The sequence below is a fragment of the Gobio gobio genome (genome assembly GCF_949357685.1).
Source record: "Gobio gobio genome assembly, chromosome: 13".
Taxonomy (NCBI): domain Eukaryota; kingdom Metazoa; phylum Chordata; class Actinopteri; order Cypriniformes; family Gobionidae; genus Gobio; species Gobio gobio.
The window spans coordinates 14,953,028-14,962,619 of NC_137106.1; the positions used below are offsets into that span (position 1 = coordinate 14,953,028).

General features: G+C 37.2%; 1 protein-coding gene across 1 annotated transcript in view; it reads left to right on the forward strand.

The window, feature by feature from the left end:
* LOC307136650 (procathepsin L-like) overlaps window positions 1–1,143 on the forward strand; it is a 1,021,532-nt gene extending 1,020,389 nt beyond the window's left edge. Inside the window, exon 4 of the transcript XR_013817816.1 lies at window positions 788–1,143. The gene's annotated coding sequence lies outside the window, so the exon portion shown is untranslated. The remainder of the gene's footprint in view (window positions 1–787) is intronic.
* The last annotated feature ends 8,449 nt before the right edge of the window (window positions 1,144–9,592 follow it).

A 9,592-nucleotide genomic window follows, 5' to 3' on the forward strand; every position in this document is an offset into this window, starting at 1 on the left:
AAATGCCAAGATGTGCATAAATTCTAAAAATGTGCACAAAAAAATTAGACGGCTTGCCTAATGTTTTTTTTAATTATTATTCGATAAGAAGACGAGCATAAACTATGATGGAAACACATTTACCACATAAGTCCCTCAATATGCAACAAAAAACTCATGGGAGATGTGATTGATAACTGGATTTATTGGAATCATCATAAGGTGTTGGATGTAACATTTGTATGTAACTGTTACAACTATCCCCACCCCAAAACAGCCAAGCTAATGGTTTAAGCATGTTGGTTTGAAGTTAGCATGTATGCAAAGGAACAAATTCAAGTATAGAAACAGTTACTTTAGGTTAAGTAAGTCAAACAACTGTATCTACAATATGATGATTGCTGAAAAAAAAAAATCTTAATAAATAAAAGAAAATACTTTCTCTCCTACTTGTCTCTAGCCTGGCTCCGCCCTCCTACGTACTTCCGCTCAATTTTCATTTTCCTTCAGTACTCCGTCTGGGACTGCGGTATAGACGTAGGTTTTCTCCAAACATATTTTTACCGGTCCAATCAGTGAACAGAGGGAGTGACTGAGAACGATGATGTTGATGTTGTGAGCTAGTTTGAGTTGTAGTTCAGTAATGGCGGACAGAGAAAAGTTGCAAGCGAAGCCATTCATTCCGTTGTGGCACCGCTGCCGAATATACCGAAGTTAAAGCCGGAGCAAGAACAATCTTTGCTGAGTTTTTTTGGTGGCCATGATGTTGTGTCCTGGGAATGTTTGATTTTCCAGCTCGCTCCGCTAGTGGTGAAGGAGTTGGCTCAGTGAAGCCCCGGTAATTGTTTTGCGTGCGGTCGGAAGGTATTGTCATCATTTACAGGGGCTAGTCAGTTATTTTATTGCCGTCCATCTCCCACCACCCGCGTAAAAATCCCCGGCCGAATTACCAACTGCTTTTGACAAACACCAAGGTTGTGTGGTAATTGAATTGCTGTCTGAATCCACATCTCTGAGTTTTCAAGAATATATCACTTCAAAATTCACTGTTATATGATCCTTTTTGACCACTGCAGAGCACCGTATGGTTGCGCTTCGCTGTAATTTGGATGCATTTCTAGACCTGGCAAGTATTTTCAAGAGCAATATATTTAATCACCGCTCAAAAAATAAAAGGAAGAAAAGCACATAAACATTTGAATTGGGCCTTTATTTACGGCAGCATTTATTCTTATCATACCAAGCATATGATATTTAATTTACAGTATACAATCATGGACCACTTGAGCAGTGCGTTACCGATACCAAAACTCTCCCCTCCACCTTGAATAAATCACAATCCGAATGCACAAGGTTTTATCACTGAGGTGGCTGCACATTTATTTGTGCGGACTTCCATGTGAGAAACAGAGGCGAACGGCGCACGACATAAGTCACGACCAAATGTTAGCGATTGGTTATGGCAGATCCAGAGTGGCTCTTGGCAGATCCAATAGTTTTAACCTTCAACAGAGTACCCGTCAACCAAGGAATTAAACGCTTGTCAATGGAGAGTGGCCAGACTCTCTGTACAAATGAAATGTACGAGAGTCTGGTAGGACCAGGCTTACTTGTCTCCCCTATTCATATGAATAAAAATGAAAGTCATAGCCTACTTATCCACCACCTCTTTATGAGATAAGCTGTTGAAGTCGGAGAGAAACTTTGAAGAAAAGTTTGAACTAATAATTGGCTACTAATAACCCGGTTTTGGTTGATATTGTGTACATCTGGTTGATCTTCATTGTAAACATAAAAATGCAATAAGCTTATATCAGTAATCCCATAAAATTGTGACCAAACCGTCTGCTTATAACAGCGGTCAGGTAGGCTACCTCTAGGCTCGCGAGCCATAGCTTATTATGCAATCTCCTTCAGTGCTTTCAGAATCTTTTTTATCATTTTGTTTCTGTAAAATAAATTATATTTATATTTTAATGACAGTATTTATTGAACAGTAATTCATTCTTTTATCAAAATGATGAAAGCACAAACTTTGCTAAAGTGATTGCTTTGAATAAGTATTAACTTTGATATTATTAAAACATATTATTTTAGCTAAAGTATTTGTATCAATACAGTGTGCTTTTTTTGCCCCATGCTAGTGAGCACCGTATTTAAAAGAGAATAAAGTCAATTACACCTTTTACCCCAGTGCGCTTTTAGCCACGTCCAATTGAGCCCCTGCCCCTCAGTAACCCTCTGCACATCCATGCCTCTGCAGGAACTTTCAAAGCATCAGGTTGTTCAGCCAAATCCGGAAAAAACCAGGGACAATGCATATACGGTATGAGCTGGCCGCTGTCCTTTAAGCTGATCATTTAGCACACTGTCTTTGACCATTTATAGTCTTCCCATGTTTGCTTATCAAAATGCATGAGATGTGGTCTGCCACTAGGGACAGCAAGGTCATCCAAAAATGGATGACTTGAGCTCTTGCAGGACCATGACTTGCTCCTGTGTGCATAACTGTAAGTGGACAAATTATTTGGAAATGGAAAGCCAGCCAAAATGATTCCCCTGTGTCCTTACTGCATAGCCTTCAATATACTGTAGTATCCATGCACAAAGGTATGTGTTGTATGTCACAAAAGTCCTCATAACTGATCATTTGCCTCACTGCATAAGAATAAGTGGATAAAATATTTGGTAAAATTGTCTTTTTTAAACTTAATTTATATATTAATATATTGTAATATCCACTTCCACAAAGGCATGTGATGTCATGGTTGTCTGACCTAGTTAGTTTATTGCTGATTACCCACATCTGTATGTTAGTGTATCTCCAACAGTGGGATGTATTTGCATTGGATCATTATCAAGAACTGCCAGAAATGTTTTTCCATGTCCTGTGAGCAGAAGGGACTGCAAAACACATTTTTACACTGCTGATGGTGGGATTGCTTGAGACCCGCCCTTATTATTTTGAATTCAAGTCACGTCACTCCTCATGTCACACTCTATTGTTTAGTGGTTTCCCAATAGAGAATGCAGCACATTTACATTGGCCATAGCAAGCACTGACTCCAGATCCTGAGAAACATCCTGTGTGTGTTTTACTATTGAAAAGATAAACTATGGTGTTTAATTTCATTGGTGTGTTATCTGTTGGCTGTTTGCTTAGTCAAACTGAATATAATATGTCCTGACATGTATAAATGACCATTTCCTGAGTAGCTTGTCTATAAAGGTCCTCTTAATCAGAGCATGACATTTATAGTTGTTATTAAGACTTTGAGAGCAATGGTTAATTTGTGTATATATATATTAATGTACTCTAAAAGGACCCAAAGCTGAAATCAGCCTCTGAGCTCATTATTTTTTCCAGCAAAAACAATGCATGTCAGATCAATGTATTCCAGATTCAATTCAATTCACACTTATTTGTATAGCGCTTTTCACAAAGCAGCTTCACAGATATTGTAGCATGGAAATAATATCTCCAGCAGAGATTAACCATATTTGATCAAAATGAATATGTTCAATCTGCTGATCCGAACTCAAATATAATATCTGCTGATTATGTTCACATTTGGGGAAGTCGTGTACACCACAGGCAAGTCTTGACATGTCAGGGCTACAAGTCGAAACGTGAATTTATGGCTGCACCACATGAAATATGTGAAGGGAAAAAAAAACTGGCCTGCTGAGTGTTTTCTATTAGAGTTTACTTATTCAAATGGAATGGGCTGATGGAAAAAAAATCTCCTTAATAATGACTCATTTGAAAGCGTTAGGAAATCGGAAAAATTTCAAATTAGAACCAAGAAAGAGGACGGATATTGTTTGATAATTAGACCACTAATGGGTCTTTAATGCTTGACATGGGGTCATGTGAAATTATCATCTATGTAATGCGTCATTAGCGGTTTGTTCACTCAAGATACTCACTTTTTTTCAAACCTTTGTCTCTTACAGTGATGTCATTGGGGTTCTAAACATACACTTGAAATGCAACTGTATTTCAGCATTTAATGAGCACACCCTGAATTGTTTTTTATCGTTCCTTGGGGCAATAAAAACAATAAGGATTATATTTGTATCATTAGCCTGCCTATACCAACTGGTTGAGACAATGGTTGACATTTTTCCTTTTCTTTTCTTTTTTTACTGCATTGATTGATTGATCCTGAATTACTTTTTCAGGTCATTTAATGTTTAATGAATAAACATTTATATTTATGCATATAGCAGAGGTGATTTCTTAAATGTTATAAATATTTATGTAAGACAAATCAGGATCCTACATGATTAGGCAAAATTAAATAACATAAAAATGCATAAAAGCATATTATCCCACAATTATGAGTGAAAAGAGCAATCGTACATAATTAGACTAACTTGCTGCTATAGCAACATACACAAATGTTTTAAAACTATATATTTAGTTGATTCAATCAGAAATTTTCTTGAACTACTTTTAAAAAATATGTTTGCCTTTGAAAAATTCACAAAAACAATCCAACAACACTTAAAAATAAGTATACTTCAAGTTCATTCAAGTATAATAAAGTAAATTTAAAGTATATTTTAAGTGTACTTTATGTATAAAGTATACTAATATCAATGATCTAGAATACTTGTAAGTGATTTATTTAAATACTACTTGGGAATTGTTGCTCCCAGTCAAGGGGTATTAGGAACGTCGAACAAGGTTCAATAAAATTGGTAACACTTTACAATAAGGTTGTATTAGTTAACATAGTTAATGCATTAGTGAACATGAACTAACCATGAACAACACCTCTGTTCAGCTTTAGTTAATCTTTGTTAACTTTAAAAAATACAGCATGGTTTGTTCATGTTAGTTCACAGTGCATTAACTAATCTGGATCCACTTTATATAAGGTGGCCTTAAAGGGGCTATATGCAACTTTTCCCCCAAAATAAACGTGACAATAGCCTTTTTATTTTACCATTTATGACTCAAAAATCTCCTGATGAGCATACTGACACCTTGTCCGCTCACAGTGGGTGCACCTATAAGCCTGTATCCTATTTTTCCTATTTTCTGTCGGGTCGTTTTTTTCCCGCGCTGTCTGCGGATGTGACGTCACCACCGCTGCGAGAGCGAGCAGAAAATAAGAGCAGTTCTGTTTTTTGGCCACAGGTGTCAGTCGCGAGTTTAAATTTCAGAAAAACGCATATAGCCCCTTTAACTACTTTGTACTAACAATTTAATTAATCATTTGATACAATTATTGTGTACATACATGTTTTTACATTGTACTTACATTTTTAATAATACCTGCATGTAATTACATCTGTAATTAATTTCTGTAGTTACATTTGTAATTACACTGTTGACACTTCCCTTACACCTAACCCTACCCTTAGACTCACCCATACCACCACACCTGTCCCTAACTTTACCCGTATCCACCCGTATTTTTTACATAGTAGTTAAGGCCACCTAATATAAAGTGGGGCCACTAAGGATAACAATATTTTAATAATGCATTAGTAAATGTTGAAATTAACATTAACAAAGATAAATAAATGATTTATGCAGTTAATTATTAGTTCATGTTAACTAATGTAGTTAACTACTGAACCTTATTAAGTGTTACCAATAATTTGAGCGAGACAGGGAGGTTTTCCCGTCTCCAACCCTAGCACTACAACCAAGATACTTAAACTGGTAAACTGAAATTTAGTCTTATTTTAGTTAGAAATAAAGAACAGTGGGGTTCTGTTGTTAGAGAGTTGTGTTTTTTCTTTTCAGTGATAAAAGTGTCCGTTCTTGTTGTGTGATAGGCTGCAATAGTAAGTCTCATGACAGAAAGGGTCAAAACTAAACAACGGGCAAAGGCTTTTTAGCTTTCCCACTTTGAAGAAATGACATAGACAGCATGTAGCGGACGTAACGCGGCGTCGGGTGGCCTGGGTGAGAGAAACAATGATTATAGAAATTAAATCATTATGAAATAGATTTTTTTCTGTGAATTTGTGTTTTTGCAGATTTCCCATGGTGTCATTTTTGACCGAAGAGCACAAGTGGGAGACATTTTTTTACGACCACTTAGTATGCTCGAATCATGTACTCAATTTTTTGTGTGTTTACATACCTAATCATAGAAAAGTCACCAAGTTTAAAAAAAAATTCCAAATGTGGTTCATAGGTTCCGTTTTTCATAGGTGTGTGTGTGTATAAGTGTGCGTGTGTGCGTGTGAGTGGATGTGTCAAAATCACACTCTTGGTGTTTTAGATTGTCACCCCTTTACTGCGGTGTACTTTTTTTCAGCATTGTGGCCGATTTACACACAAATATTTGGTGTATTTGTGTGTTTTTGCAGATTTCCCATTTATTTCCCATTTGGTCGGTCATTTATGACCGAAGACAATGAACGCTACTTTTTTTTTTTATGACCAATTAGCATGCTCGAATCATGACCCCAATTTTTTTGTGTGTTTACATACCTAATCATAGAAAAGTCACCAAGTTTTAAAAAAAAATCCAAATGTGGTGCATAGGTTCCGTTTTTCATAGGTGTGTGTATGTATAAGTGTGCGTGTGTGTGGATGTGTCAATATCACACTCTTGGTGTTTTAGATTGTCACCCCTTTACCGCTGTGTACTTTTTTTCAGCATTGTGGCCGATTTACACGCAAATATTTGGTGTATTTGTGTGTTTTTGTCGATTTCCCATTCATTTCCTATATGGTCGGTCATTTATGACCTAAGACAATGAACGCTACTTTTTTTTTTTACGACCAATTAGCATGCTCGAATCATGACCCCAATTTTTTTGTGTGTTTACATACCTAATCATAGAAAAGTCACCAAGTTTCACATCATTCCGATGAAGCTGTGATTTTTAACATTTCAAAACAGAAATGACCGAAGAGCACCAGAGGGTTAAAATAATAGACTTTGTATATAAATAATCCGTTCCCTCTGAGATGGTAAATCTAGAAAACAGGACAAATAATTACTGAGAGAAGAAACTGCATCAGCCCCTTGAAACTATGCCCCATGCATGTGAGGGGAACATTGTATTAGATTTGTCGTTTCTAAAGTAACTGAAACAAAGTATAGGTTTCTAATGGAATTGAAACTGATTGTGAAGTTGTTATAATTCTGAGGAAATTATACAGTAACTGAATAGACCCGGCACAGTGTGGTCACAGAATTATTTCATAACTGTTGTGTTAGTGTAGTGCAGGGGTGTCCAATCCTGGTCCTGGAGGGCCACTGTCCTGTAAAGTTTAGCTCCAACCCCAATTAAACACAACTGAACCCGCTAGGTCTTATTAGGCATATTAGAAACTTAGGCAGGTGTGTTGAGGCAAGTTGGAGCTAAACTCTGCAGGATAGTGACCCTCCTGGACCGAGTTGGCACTCCCGGCGCTATGGGCGGGCCTTAGGGGGCCGGGCCCGCCCACAGAGCTCCTGTGCCCCCCCTTCATCAAATTTATATTTAAAAATTATTTAAAAAATAATAATAATTTACGTGTAGTATTTATATATTTATTGATGTGTGTATTTAAGTGTAATATTTGACTCATAATCTTATTTAAAAAAACACCCGCGAAGTTTGACTGATTGTTTACAAAAAAGGGGTTTCCCGCTGACCCGCTCTAACGGCAGCATATCGGTAAAGTTATAGCGAAGTGACGTGCGCTCGGTTTTGCCTAAGCTAGCTAGCTAGGTTAAATTTAAATTAATCGTGAAAGTGAAAATATTAAAATATGGATATACGAAGCTTTTTCAAATCGTCAGCTTCTGGAGGGAAGAAACTGACACCTGTGGCGCCTGAAACACCTGCTACAACGACAGAAGGTGGTGGAGCCTCGGCTAGCAGCACCAGTCATGATCCAAGCTATGTTTTTTTAATGAGATTCCACTCCCAAAAACGTCGACTTCAGCTGTATTAAGAACGTGAGTAGTTGGTTTTATTACTCTTCTTAAGTTGCACCAGCTGTGGTGTAAATTATGCATTTGACACTAGCCGTGTTTACATTACCCTTCAAATTGCTATATGTGTGTGAGTGTGTCGTAGTTGATTATGCATGGTTGATTTAATACTTAACTTGAGATTTGTGACTATTAGGCTGTTATTAGGAAGTTGGCTTATAGCATGCTGTGTTCACGGAACAATGCAGACCAAGGCTATAACTGTAACATCAGTAACCGAAATATGAGTGGGCAATAGGCTAATTGTAGTTAGGATATTGAAATCGCCGTGAAACTGTTGTAGCAATAACATTAGTTGGTTGTTGTCCTATAGAAAAATGTATTGGATGTCATAATTAGGCCCCCCCAAGAATATTAAATGCCCGTCCATTGATTTGTTTCTGCCGCCGGCTCTGCGAGTTGGACACCCCTGGTGTAGTGAGTCCAACGCTCTGTGACTCTGTGAAGTTTAAAACAATAACCCGAAGTACTGTGGAAGTGTTTTAAATTTGATAAATTGTTTAAGCCAGATGTACTGTGGCAAAGTAAGCTGTTTTAAGAATATAACATAAGACCCGACGTAGAGTGGGTTCTGTGGGTCTGACGTACTGTGACAGCATTACATTTCTTAACTGCTTTTGCATAGTGAAATTCAAGCCCAGACAGATTGTGGCCATGGTTGAGTTTAGAAGCCTGAGACAGTGTGCTTGTTCTGTTCATTTGCATCTGAAGTACAGCAGCTGTGAATAATTAGACTAATGGTTATCTTGAATCAATTAGATAACTTGTTGTCATTTAAATAAGACGCTGAAAAAAAAATGATGGATGTTGAAAATCTTGATGAAGAAGTTTATTGCAGCATAGCAGTGAAAAAACATGTAGCACTTTGGGTTCACCGGTGTCAGAATGAACACAGAACATCCAAACCTTATATCCTGTTACAATTTATACCACTCTAAATGTAAATGAAGTTGATCCTGTTGTAACCGCTGTGGTCTGTATGAAGTTGTGACACCTTATTGTCTGAGATGTCCCACACCCTTTCCACTAATCGATGACTATTTGCATATACAATACATAAACAATAAAGCTTGACTTTCTTCTTCTCTATGATAATTAAGTCATTTTGCGGATGAGCTCATTCTAAAATATACTTTTTGGAGTGGAATCTGACTCGAGGCAGACTACAATTTCTTACAATTCAATGTTGAAAAACACAAGATTCTTATCATTAGAAAACAAATTCAATAATTGGTTATAATAGATAAAGTTTCTTACAATTCAATGTTGGGTGGCACACAGCACACCAATTATATAATCATACAAAAATTTTAGCCTTCTAAGTCAACAACAAACACAACAATGGGGCAGGAGAACGGAACCCTCCCCACACAACATGCTCAATTCAGTCTCTCTCCTCTTCTCAGTTAGCACTGAAGCTTTATACCACTTCCTTCCAGTCATCTGCCAATCACAACCGGTATAGGGAAACCAACAAGGTAAATGGGATCAAGTGGCAGGCGTTAATACCTATAAGCTGGAAGCATGGGAGAATAAGAGGGAAAAGCAAGGACCTTAAACACATCCCAAAACATAACACACAAGAAAAAGAAGAAAGAGAAAAAATGTCCCCAAGTTCCTGTGACTGCATCATTATGCCAGGAGGAACCTCAGGA